Genomic DNA, 10,597 nt, shown 5'->3' with positions numbered 1-10,597 from the left:
CATATCGGAATCTCATATACCAAATTCCTTAGCCATTCCGCTTCTTTACCAGCAGCAGCTAATGCTACAAACTCAGATTCCATTGTGGAACCAGTTATACATGTTTGCTTCTTGGAAGCCCATGAGATGGCACCTCCCCCAAGCAAGAACACCCATCCACTTGTAGAGGATGAATCTTCAGCATTATTTATCCAACTAGCATCTGAATAACCCTCTAACACCGAAGGAAATCCCATATATGACAATCCATAATTCATTGTACCCTTCAAGTACTTGAATACCCTAGTTATCGCATGCCAATGATGTCTACTAGGATTACTAGTAAATCTGCTCAACTTTCCAACCGCATAAGCAATATCCGGTCTAGTGCTAATCATAGCATACATCAAAGAGCCTATAGCTTTTGAATATTCGAGTTGATCCATAGGTTTACCTGTATTTGGCATAAGCTTTTCTCCCGGATCCATGGGAATACTTACTGGAGAACAACTTTCATAATTGAACTTCTTGAGTATTTTCTTAATGTAATGAGATTGCGTAATTACAATCCCCTTATTCTCTCGTTTAATCTTAATACCAAGAATAACGTCCGCTTCTCCCATATCCTTCATGGAGAACTTTGATGACAAGAAATTCTTCGTTTTATCAACTTGATTTTGGTCGGTGCCAAAGATCAACATGTCATCAACATATAAACAAATGAAAACTCCTTTACCGGAAGTATCAAATTTTCTATATACACATTTGTCAACTTGGTTTAGAATGAAACCATTAGACAAAACAACCTCATCAAACTTTTGATGCCACTGCTTCGGAGCTTGTTTCAGCCCATACAACGACTTAACTAGCTTACACACTTTATGCTCATTATCAGGCATTACAAATCCTTCAGGTTGCTTCATATACACTTCTTCCTCCAAATCACCATTCAGAAATGCTGTTTTGACATCCATTTGATGAATCACTAGATTATGACACTACGCCAAAAAAGACCTATGAGAGCGCTTTTTTTGGCCTTTAAAAGCGCTGCCGTAGGTGGCGCTGCTATAGGTTTTAGCAGCGCTTTTTGTTTACTAAAAAGCGCTGCTAAAGGTTGTCAATAGAGAGCGCTTTTTAGTAAAAAGCGCTGCTAAAGGTGGTATATAGACAACCTTTAAGAGCGCTTTTTACTAAAAAGCGCTCTCTATTGACAACCTTTAGCAGCGCTTTTGAGTAAAAAGCGCTCTTAAAGGTTGTCTATATACCACCTATAGCAGCGCTTTTTACTAAAAAGCGCTCTCTATTGACAACCTATAGCAGCGCTTTTTAGTAAAAAGCGCTCTCTATTGACAACCTATAGCAGCGCTTTTTACTAAAAAGCGCTCTCTATTGACAACCTTTAGCAGCGCTTTTTAGTAAAAAGCGCTCTCTATTGACAACCTTTAGCAGCGCTTTTTACTAAAAAGCGCTGTCTTTTCCTCTAGTAAAATAACAAAACGCTGCCTTTAGTTTAAGCCTACCATTTCAACCTGTAATATTTTTTGGGAATAATCCCATAAACCTGTAAATCAAGCCTCTCTAATTCAAGCATTTGGAGTCATAATTCAAGCATTTGTAATTTTTTAAACCAACACAAGAATGAACACATTTGGAGTCATAATTCAAGCAAACCAACACAAGGATAGATAGGCACTGAACACATTTGGAGTCATAATTCAAGCATTTGTAATTTTTTAAAGCAAACCAACACAAGAATGAACATATTAATCTATCCATGAAATTAAAGATATCACTAAAATTATAAAGAACTATACACAAGTCAAAACTAATATGTTATACGGCCTATTTGGAGTCATAACTAATCTGTTAAAAATATAAAGAACTATACACTTGCCAACCAGAAACCATTCTTCATCAAAGTATTCATGTTATTTTGAAACCATTATATACTAATTAATCTTTTCTCAATAAAATATTGACACAATTCCTCCTTGATTTGTTCCAACTGCAGTCTCGTGTAATGAGCACACTTGTATTCATCAAAGTACTACATAACAAAACATAATATGCATGATTTAGTTAAAAGTAATAAATAATATGAAATATTCGATAAATATTAAAACAAATCCTAAGTTATAAATCCATACCGTGATTGGAATCTCTATTTGATTCATATTAATGATTTCCCTCATAAACCTCATTACAAAGTATCCGCAATCGATACCGTTGCGCTGTAGAGGACACTACATAGAAAAATAAATAAGAATGTATAGTTATCTTTTCTTATCAAGTAGCATCACTATTATAAGCAAAATTGTGAAAATTAAAGTACCTGCACTTTTATCCACGTAATGTTGCTGGATTTAGTACGTGGTACTCGAGCTTGTCTTTGAGATCGGAACACTTTTATTGATCTAACAAAATAAAAACATATATTTAGAACAATCTCACATAAATATACACGAATATTTAGAACAGTCTCACTTACGTATCAACTAATTGCTTCATATCCGGATAATTTGTCCATTCACCATCTATCGAATTCAGAAAATATACCACTTCTTTTAAAGGATCAATAGCAAGCAACAACCAGTGGCACCTATAAATTAAAACAAAAGTTTATATGGAAATTTTTTACGTAAAAGAAACAATTAAAGATTAGAATAAACTTAGAATTAAAATCTAACCCTAAATTATACGGCCAAAGATACAAGTTGTTTGTACTGCTGGCCATGAATCTCTTGACTAAGTACTCTCTACATGAATCCGGTTCCCTACAAATTAATGCTTTATTGACCAGGGAGGAAGACACGAAACGGAATCTGTTTGACAATTGATCATTCCCGCGCATGAAATTGTCATACAAGAACCTTCAATAAAAACATAATAAACATTAGACTATTTTTATTGAAATGTGTAAATAAATTGTTCAAGTAATTAAATAATATATAGATCGGATTACCGGATGTATGTGTGTATAACACCGACGCCTAATTCTTGATGCCGAAAAATATGTTCCAGATCTTCTTTTCCGATTGTTTCAGTGCATGAATAACCAAAGATATCTTCCTCCATATCCAGTAAGCGAATAGCACCAGCTGTTGCCATATCTGATGAGTCAACAAGTGTTTCAAGAGATATCTGGTATCGAGGCACAAAAGCACCTTTTTTTGGCAAAGAAGTCACTGGAAGATCCCTTTTGTTTTTCTGTCGACTACCAATTTTCTGGCTCAGTTGTTGTGACCCTTGAGCAAATACCTATAAATCATATAACATAGGTAAATTATAAAATCATGCATTTTTTGATTCGGATCATATAATTAACACTTTCAATATACCTCTTTTTGTGATGCAACAGACTCGTTGTGCCGCAAAATCCCATTATCCTTAGATGCGGGTTTTGTAGGCGTCTAAAATTACCATGTAAAAAAAATTAACTTAACGGTTCAGAATTGACATTTGAATACTAAAAGATTCATAGTGGTTTTTGAATTCAACATACCTCATCATCAATGAAAATGAGATCCAAGGGCCATGCAACAAATGATCCTATTGCATCTCGCAGCAATGTTGTCTCTGAAACAATGTCAGGTATCGGTAGCAACGCATCCTTATCTAATACAACATCAACCGATACTTTAAGGTGTCCATCCGGGAGCGGTCTATGGTGAAGTAAATCTCCCGAAGTGTTGTGCACTTTTCCCTTGCCAACTAGGCGATAAGTCGGTGACGATAAGTATAGCTGACAAGATGAAATGCCCTAAACCAATAATAAATATGTTACTTTTAATGTGTATATATTTCAATTAACATAAATGTGCTATTTTAATTTCAAAATAACATATATAATTACCTCGGGAAATTTATTTTGACAATTGATACTGGCTTTCTCACTAGTTTCTTTCAACTGTGAACTGCACTTTTCCATACACCTATATCTCTCATTATCCTTTTGCAATTGAAGAACTTGCGCTTGTAATGCCTGCAACGTCTCCATCACTTCTTGATTGCTAGGATTTCTTCTCCTTGGATTCTTATACAAGGAAGTTGGAGTACAACCATGCCCTTTACCCCTCACCCGACCGGGATACTCAGGAACATTTAGTGCTCTACTAAGTACGCTCCTGTTCTCCTGGTCCTCAGCTGTGCTTATCGATTGAGATAGGGTCTCCTGAAATTCATTTACATATCGGAAATTATTAGTGGAGATAAAAAAATTAATTATATATTATTAAACTTTTGATTTAATTAAAGACACAATGTTCTACTTACACATTCATCATAAATATGTTGAACGTCATCCCTAACAGTTCCATCCTTTCCCACACGAGCTTCTTTCCACAAAACATGTGGCGGAAGTGATGTTGCGTCACTTTTCGTCTCGTCTAACTACGCATTGACACAAATAATAAGATAATCAATTATAACACATTGAGACAATTAATAAGATCGTAGCATTTTTGTATACTTACAATTTTTTCCTCTAAGCGTGCATATCCCAAACGCCCTTTTTTGTATGCATACGTGGGATTTGACGCTCTCTCGCGATTTGTGGCACTCACTTTCTTGAAATTTTCGTCTCTTCTTTGGTCTACAAAAGCAACCCATTCTTCTTCTGTAATGAAGATCGCATACTTCACTGGATATTCCGGATCATATTCAACAAAAAAATTTTCTTTGTCCGTAAGATACTTGTTTGTTAAAAACGTTCTCCACCCTCTGTGTCTTTTTCCGGCCAATTGAAGTATATACTTTTTTCGGATAGTTGTATCTTCAATGTTAAAAGACCTCTACGAAAAAAATATTGGAATAGAGTGTGTTAGTATAAGTAATTTAAACACATTATCGTCAATATAAAGAAAATATAAACAATCATATATTGTACCAGTATCTCAGTCCAAATCTTATCTTTAGCGCTACCCAACTCTTTATTACTCCATCTTGTAGCAGTGATTGGAATGTGCATACGAACAAGTGTACCAATGTAGCTTGCCAACTTTGCAGCATTAGACCCAATTAGTTGGTTATCAGCATTCCAATTTACATTATATGTTACTGCTTTATCTCTATCACGAATGATACTCTTCATAATAGTGATGCCTCGTGTAATTTCTTTTTCTGAAGTATCATCAGGAGCATTTGCATCTTGTGAGTTTTCTTGATCACTAGCCATTTAACCTATAATAAAGAAAAAATATAAAAATGAAATGAAAAATATAAAAATCCATAATCAATAATCCATATATATATTGAATAATATAAAATGACATAGGCTATAATTAAATTTTCTTGAATGACATAGGCTATAATTATACTATTACCTTTTTCAGTAACGTCTCTTTCTTTTCTTGGTAGGAATATGTTCTACTTTTCTTTTAACAACGCGGACGGTTGGATTGATCCAAATACCCTCATTATGATCATTTCTAATACATGATTCATTCTCATTTTGATCATTTATGGTAAAAGATTCAATCTCAACATCAATATCACCTTGATCTCCAATTCTTTCATCAATTACTTTGTTAGATAAAAGCACTATAGACCATTTCGTACTTGTCGGATCAGTGACATAGAATACTTGTTTAGCTTGAGAGGCTAGAATGAAAGGCTCATCTGTGTAACCCACCCTATTAAGATCAACTTGCAAAAATCCTGACTTATCCACTCGTATGCCATTATTATTTTCAACCCACTTGCAACCAAATATAGGAATCTGAAACTTCTCATAATCAAACACCAAAATGCGCTCGATAACCCCAAAATATGACAGATTTGCAAATTTCGGGTTTAAGTCCTTCACACTTGATATGTGCATTGCTTCAGCTACCAAGGTGACACCACTATTTTGCATAGTACTTTTATCATCTTGTTCTTTGGTATAAAATGTGTATCCATTAATTGCGTATGCGCTATAAGAAAACACAACCAAACTTGGACCATATGCTAAACATCTCAACCTTTCTGTTATTGAAGCGGGATCTGAACGATACTTTGAATAAATATGTTCCTTAAACCATGGTATGAAACTTCGATTGTGCTCTCGTACTATCCAATTCTCATTTCTATTCGGATTTAAACCTCGAAGAACACCCTTGTGCATTTCAACATACGGCTCAACCTCAATCTCATTGTGCAGAACATACAAATGCACTTGATCTCGTTCGACCCTTGATACTGTCACAACTTTATTTCCAATTAGCTGTTTACCTTCTTTTTTTTCAACAATATGAGATTTGGGGAGTCCAATTGATTGAACATTTGACAAATATTCTGTACAAAACTCAACCGCTTCTTCAACAATGTATCGTTCGGCAATACAACCCTCTGGTCGACTTCGGTTTTTCACATACCCTTTTAATATTTTCATATAACGTTCAGCAGGGTACATCCATCTCATATAAGCTGGTCCGCACAATTGTGTCTCTTTCACAAGATGAACGACTAGATGGACCATTATGTCAAAAAACGAGGGAGGAAAATACATTTCAAGATCACACAAAGTAACAACTATTTCTTTTTGCAATGTTGGTAAGATCGCAGGATCGATCATCTTACTGCAAATTGACTTGAAGAAAAAACACAATTTAGTTATTGCGCTTCTTACTTTTTCTGGCAGAATAGAACGTATACTTATCGGTAGAAAATGTTCCATTATAACATGGCAATCATGCGTCTTTAAACTCTTTAACTTGAGGTCTTTCATAGACACAAGTCTTCTAATATCTGATGAGTAGCCTTCTGGAACTTTAACTTCACTTAGGAACTTACACAATATTTTTTTCTCCTTTCTAGATAGAGTGTAAACAGCAGGTGGTAGATATGTTCGTTTTCCTTTCTTCACGGGTCCCAATTCAGTTCTCATTCCCATGTTTACCATGTCCTTCCTTACATTAAGGCCATCCTTAGACTTTCCTTGTATATTGAGTAACGTACCAATAACACTGTCAAATACATTTTTTTCAATATGCATAACATCGAGGAAATGTCTTACATACAAAGACTTCCAATATGGCAGTTCAAAAAAAATTGACCTTTTCTTCCACCCACTCTTGACAAGTGTATGTGCAAAAGGCTTGCCAAACTTAGTACTTACGTCCTTCACCTTTTCAAAAATTTGATCACCTGTCAACATTGTTGGAGCTCTACCTTCTTCTGTATTTCCATTGAATGCTTTTCTCCACCCACGGTAGTGATGATTAGAATTTAAGAATCTACGATGACCGAGAAAGACATTCTTATGACAAAGGTCCAATCGCATCGTATCGGTTCCGTCTTCACAAACAGGACACGCTTTTTCACCTTTAATGCTGTACCCTGATAGATTTCCGTATGCTGGAAAATCATTAATTGTTCCAAACAACATCGCCCTCAAGTTGAAACTTTCTTTCCTATACCCATCATAAACCTCCACACCGTTCTCCCACAAAAACTTTAAATCTTCGATTAAGGGTGTCAAGTATACGTCTATGTCATTCCCTGGTTGTTTAGGCCCAGAAATTAACATAGATAACATCATGTACTTACGCTTCATACATAGCCATGGAGGTAGGTTATAAATCATAAGAATCACAGGCCATGTGCTATGCGAGATACTTTGAATACCATGTGGGTTCATTCCATCAGTAGACAATGCCAAGCGAAGGTTTCTTGCTTCTTTTCCAAATTCAGGATAATCATTATCAATTTTCATCCACTGGGGTGAATCTGCCGGATGTCGAAACTTTCCATCAATAATTCTTTCATCTGCATGCCAAGTCAAGTGTCTTGAATCGGTTTCACTACGATACATGCGTCTAAATCTTGGAATTATAGGAAAATACCATAAGACTTTTGCTGGAGACAACTTTTTCTTATATCGAGGGGCACCACATTTAGGACACTCATTTAACGATGCATACTCGTTTCGAAACAAAACGCAATCGTTTGAACAGGCATGTATCTTATCATAGCTCATGCCAATAGAGCACAACATCTTTTTGGCCTCATACGTTCGATTGGGAAGAACATTATCCTCTGGTAGTATATCTTTCATAAGAGCTAATAACTCTGTGAAACTTTTATCCGACCATCCATTGCCCGCCTTTAAGTTGTACAACTTTAATAACGCAGACAATCTTGTGAATTTTGTACAACCATTATACAACGGTTTCTCTGCATCGCTTACCAACCTCTCGAACATTTTGGGACAGTCCTTAAGATCTTCTTCAAGCGCTTCTGCAATCTCTTCGACTCGATCATAATCATATGTATCTGTGCAATCGTCGTTTGAAGCATAGGTCGTATTATACCCCGATTCAACATTCTCGTTACTTTTCTCACCATGCAAATTCCAACATGTATAACTTCTATCAATTCCATACCGTAGTAAATGCGATGCCAACTGAACCGCGTCAACCTGACTCCCATAACAGCAACTCAAGCAAGGACATGTCATTCGATTGGGGTCTTTGGCGTGCGCAATAGCAAACTTAACAAATTTCGATACCCCATTCTCGTACTCTTTCGACAATCGATTGGAATACATCCATGTCTTATCCATGGTTTTAACGCAAAGTAATTAGGGTACAAAACGGTATAACGCGTTTCTGTCAAAACCCAAAGTATACACGGAATGAATACGGAGCAAGAAAACACAACATATTCACGCAATTTCAGACAAATTCATCACAGTGTACCAGTAATTTGAGGAAGAAATTTACCTCGGATTTACCGAACAGCAACGTCGAGAAGGTCAAATTCACGGAAACACAGGGAATGAGCGCTGTACATATAAAACAACATCAAGGATAAGTCATAACGTATAAAACAATTCAAGAAACTTATATGATGCACATGAACAATTCAAGAACCAAGTAATCGATCATTCAAGAAATTCAATTCACAAGTAAGAACCAAGAAATTCAAGAACCAAGAAATTCAATTCACATTATCAATTTTATTAAATTATCAACTCGATGGGGATATAAGGTTAGTGTGTCAATGGACGAACCGGTATATCAATAGTTAAACTACGTGGACTAATATTAATAAAAGGAGTGCTAACAATACCAACTCTAACACTCTTTTATTGGGTGAAACTCGTCTAAGTCCCACTATTTTGAGTCTTTTGTCTGTCTCCTTTCCAAGAACTCAAGAGCTTGTTGCGACCAAAACACAGTTCCAAATATCATAACTGCTTCCTAATGCATAACTAGAGCTAAATAATATAAAACTGTCTAATTAGCTCAGACCAATCACTTTGAACCTCTAGGCCACCACTCATGATCTTTACTAGTAAGAGGTCATATAGATTTAAGACGGAATACATCCCACACAGGCAGTTTAATTGGAACAGTACCACATATAACTGGTTGTACATAGTTACTGGTTGTAAACAGAACTATACTAAGTGCACAAGTACCTGAGTTTGTCGCTTTGAGATTAAAAAATATGGGACAGAACCGGACAGCTACAACAGCTTTGCTTGCGCAGGGAATCTGTATAGCAGGCCTGCATATCAAGGTCAAATAATAAAGCAACATACATAACTAACATATTTTGGTAACTTGATTCATTAGCTTAACATGAATAATTGAACATAATGATTCATTCTAGATACTAAATGATTAAACACATGCTTTGGGTTTGTATAATATCTAAGCTGAAAGACATACCGAGAAAGATCTTTTCTAGAAAATATGTAAGCTGCATTAACAGATTCAGACGCAGTACCGATTTTGTAAGAACCTGAAATGGGCAAAGACGTGAAGTTTTCAATTAGACGCAAACCATGTAATAAAAGCTAAGCAAGAATTTATCTATAAAGGAAGAAAACAACATATATGGTTCCCTCAGATCCTCAAGACCTCCTATTTGCTCACCACGATACTCAACAACCTGCAGACAAGCACATGAAAAATGTACATATAGTCCATCAGGGTTCATTTTACACTACAGTGACCATCTTAAAAATTCACATAATATTAAAACATCATTTTACAACATTAAATAGGATTGCCAAAATATGACTGTAGCAGACAAAGTTATGCCAAAATATGAATGTACATTTTGAAGTTTAACTGTTCATTCAAACCAACATGTAATAGGATTGCCAAAATATGAGACATTGCTCTAAGTTCTTGAAACCATATCACATATATCACTGTAGCAGACAAAGTTATTCCATTTGAGTATCCAACATTTAACATCAAAATCACTTTCTGAAATTTCAGTAATAGTTAGAATATGAGGATACAATGGTGCAAACATATCAGTTCATTCCTTCCTACTTTCTCAGCAAATTTAAACAAATGTTGAAAAGGCACTGATTCTATTAGAACTCCCAACATTATTTCTAAGTCAATGGCGATGCAAGTTACAGAATATCATTTATATCAGAACAAGATGAAACTTTCGGTAAGTTACAGAATATTAAGCAAACATAGTCACAAACTCTAATAATCGATACTGACAAATAAATAACCCATAATGTAGCAATGCAAGTCCATTCAAACCAAAATCGACCACCTATTCTTTCACTTCTAGGGCAAAACAGAAAGACACGAAAACCTAACCTTAAAACGCAATGAGATTTCCAGGTATTGAATCCTTCTCTTTCGAATGCAGTCTCTTTCAA

General features: G+C 35.5%; 1 long non-coding RNA gene across 1 annotated transcript; it reads right to left on the bottom strand.

Moving 5' to 3' along the window:
• Nucleotides 1-9,380: 9,380 nt before the first annotated feature.
• On the bottom strand, nt 9,381-10,597 carry LOC127097839 (uncharacterized). Its single transcript, XR_007793207.1, has 3 exons — nt 10,536-10,597; nt 9,636-9,858; nt 9,381-9,471 (listed from the first exon to the last, which is right to left on the bottom strand). It is a non-coding gene; the product is annotated as an uncharacterized LOC127097839 (long non-coding RNA).

This window comes from Lathyrus oleraceus, chromosome 6, assembly GCF_024323335.1.
Source record: "Lathyrus oleraceus cultivar Zhongwan6 chromosome 6, CAAS_Psat_ZW6_1.0, whole genome shotgun sequence".
NCBI lineage: Eukaryota > Viridiplantae > Streptophyta > Magnoliopsida > Fabales > Fabaceae > Lathyrus > Lathyrus oleraceus.
The sequence above is the reverse complement of the archived record's forward strand: the minus strand, read 5'-3'. Positions and strand labels throughout refer to the sequence as shown.